This window comes from Phascolarctos cinereus, unplaced genomic scaffold (assembly GCF_003287225.1).
Source record: "Phascolarctos cinereus isolate Bilbo 61053 unplaced genomic scaffold, phaCin_HiC Scaffold_4;HRSCAF=312, whole genome shotgun sequence".
NCBI classification, from domain to species: Eukaryota; Metazoa; Chordata; class Mammalia; order Diprotodontia; family Phascolarctidae; genus Phascolarctos; species Phascolarctos cinereus.
Window position 1 is genome coordinate 494361544 of NW_027555847.1, and position 3311 is coordinate 494364854.

Genomic DNA, 3311 nt, shown 5'->3' on the forward strand with positions numbered 1-3311 from the left:
AAGTGATTTTCTTAATAATAAAAACACTATGTATTCTTTAAATGTAGCTGAAAGTATAAACTGACTTCTGTGACTCATTTTTAAGATATTTTAATGCTCAGCATTATCTTAATCAAATAAGTGAACTTGACAAAGAAAATAAAATACTTTTTAATTAAATGATGACGAAATGATGGTTATGTGTTGCTTTAGCTTTCATGAACACATTCGCTATCAAAAATTAGATGAGGGCTTCAGCGGCGGCCGGGGAGGGCTGAGAGCATCGCGGACTAACGGCCGCCAGAGTGGCTCCGGCCTGAAGCGGAGACCTCGGGCAGTGGACGGAAAGGAAAGAGCGGAGCCATGGAGGGCAGCGGAGGCAACAGCAACAGGACCTTGGGAGGCCTGGGGGGGGGGGGTTCGGCGGGAGCGGCTCCGGAATGAGCTACTCGAACGCCGATCTGGCCGGAGTTCCCCTTACCGGTGTGAGTCCTCTGTGTCCGTATTTATATGTGGATCACAGGTATCTTAATATAGGACACAGATGAGTTTATTTTACCCACTGGAGCCAATAAAACACGGAGCAGGTTTGAATTGGCATTTTTTACCATTGGAGGATGCTGTATAACAGGAGCTACATTTGGAGCAGTGAATGGTTTGAGGCTGGGACTAAAAGAAACAGGAAAGGTGTCCTGGTCCAAGCCAAAAAATGTACAGATTTTGAATATGGTAACCAGGCAAGGAGCACTATGGGCTAACACTCTGGGCTCTCTGGCTCTGCTCTATAGCGCATTTGGTGTTGTCATAGAAAAAACACAAGGTGCAGAAGATGATATCAATACAGTAGCAGCTGGAACCATGACAGGAATGGTATATAAATGTACAGGTGGTCTTCGTGGAGTAGCAAGAGATGGTCTGACAGGACTAATCCTCACTAGCCTGTATGCATTGTATAACAACTGGGAGCACATGAAAGGTTCCTTGACACAACAGTCACTTTAGAGCTTATACTGAGAACTGAATGGATAGAGGACACATCAAAAGTTCCCCAGATTGAGTTATAAAAATCAATTTTGGGCAATATTCTAATCCACCTACATTTAGTATGAAAAAAAATAACAGGATCTTTTGTACTGTCATGAAGATCACTGGTACAGTTTACCAGGCACTTCTTCCAGCCAGTAGTGTTGGAGCCAAAAGCATCTGACGCCTCATTGAGTAGCACAGTCATCGATTTCTCCTTCGAAAACTTTCTGCTGCATGTCCACTCTCCACTACCCCTGAACTTTTGAAATAAGACTTATTCCCAGATTCAGGTCACATAATTGTCAGCATCATATCCACCAGGTTAATTCATTTAATATTTATTGTGAACATAATACACTGCTTTATTCACAATAAAGAGTGTTCCTAGAACCAAAAGCCTTAAAAAAAAAGATGAAAAAGTTAAAACCAAAATATTTTGTAAAGATAATGTTAATAAAAATTACAGCCTTTGATAAACTTGATACATAACTGGCACAGGAAAAAGTCTAGCTTTGATTTCTCAAAATAAAAACAAAAACAAAAAATCTGTAATTTTGAATCATGACACTATACTGCAGTAATGTAGAAAATACTCCATAATTTGAAAACATATAAAAATCTATGGAAAACATGTACATTTTGGTTCTCATTTAAAGACATGCTATTTGAAAGACAGTTTCAAATTAATGAGAAAGTGATTTGCTTTGCTTTTCTCTCATTATCATGAGAAACTAATATTTTGAGCAACATAGAGTGAAATCTGAAATTCTAGACAATGGTATTATGGAGATTCAGGCTGAAAGGGAAGCTTCAACTCTATAATCAGTGGAAACAACAGCACAGCCTAAATCATCCATCACCTTTAAAAGAAATGCCTAACCTGTAATCAACCACAAAGTCATTGTTAAGATATAACTGATTTTTAAAGGGACATTTCTCAACCAGACCTGATTCTATTGTTGTTTAAAGAAACCTCTTCTTTTCTATGGAGGAATTATTAAAGTATTTTACTACTTTGTATCTCTACATATTCAAAGCTGAAAAAGTATGAAAAAACTCTCATTTTTATTTTTTCCACTATTAAGACTAATAGTAAAATAAAATAGTAAATCCAGTCATTACATGTGTTGGATTTCAGAAAAGGGATATGCAAGCAAAAATATCTAACAAAATGATAAATATTGTGAAGTAAACAAAATATTTTTCAAATCAATGCTCTTAAAGGATTATTTCTGCATTTTTCAAATCATCTATGACCTATACAATTTTATTTTTAATTAAAAATGTTATTCTATAATTGACAAATTCCAACAAATATGAACATTTCCATATAAAAAGAACAGAGAAAGTATTACACATAAGATTATAAATCTCATTACATAAACTTTGTTTCTTTTGAAAAATATGTACTAGATTCAACACATTCATTCCAAAAACTGTTTGACTTGTCTTTGTTTCCCTCTGATCATCCTTCAGCTCTCTTTAATGTGAATATTTGAAGAAATTCTTGAAAATATGCCACAATATTATTAGTTCATTATATATTTCTATTTGTTCTGAAATAGCCAGGTTTTTCTCTTGGCAACTCCATGAAAATGATTCTCTCTGTTCTTTCTGTCCCTGCCTCTGTTGGTCTGTCTGTCTCACCATACATGTATGTCCCTATGCCTATGCATGTGTATACCTATACATATGTACACATATGCATACGATATTATCAGCTTTTTGATTAGAACTCACCTGTTCATTATTGCCCTTAAAGAGAGTTACAATTTTATTTGGAGCAATGAAAGAACTGCAAATGGGTCAGGCATATTACAGTCTTTATTTCCCTGATTTAGCTATTTAACAAGAGAGAGATGATCCAAAAACATGTAGCAACAACTCTACAGACTGTTCCAAAAAGACAAAGGAGCAGTTGAAGCAGGTGGACTTGCCCACTAAACAGATGGGCTTGAAAAAAGAATGTTTATTAAAACACACACACACACACACACACACACACACACACACACACACACACACACACATACACACGCACACACACAGAAAGCCAGAGATATAGGGAGAACAGTACAAGTTTATCAAAATTCAGTTCCAAGCATACAGGATAGTGTGGAATGAGGTGTGAAGTTTGGAGTGGGCGAAAAAGACAAATATATAACACAGAGGCACACTTTTGCTAGGAAGTTATTATATTTTGGGCCTCTAAAATCAGCGTCAGGGGAAGACCTCAAAATCCACAGTAGATTGCCCCAAGGAATAGTTATATTTGCATGGTTTCTTAGTTGACTGCAAGCAGTATC

At 36.5% G+C, this 3311-nt stretch overlaps 1 pseudogene; it reads left to right on the forward strand.

Annotated features, from left to right (window-relative positions):
• Nucleotides 1-342: 342 nt before the first annotated feature.
• On the forward strand, nucleotides 343-1025 carry LOC110212581 (mitochondrial import inner membrane translocase subunit Tim23 pseudogene; annotated as a pseudogene).
• Nucleotides 1026-3311: the final 2286 nt, after the last annotated feature.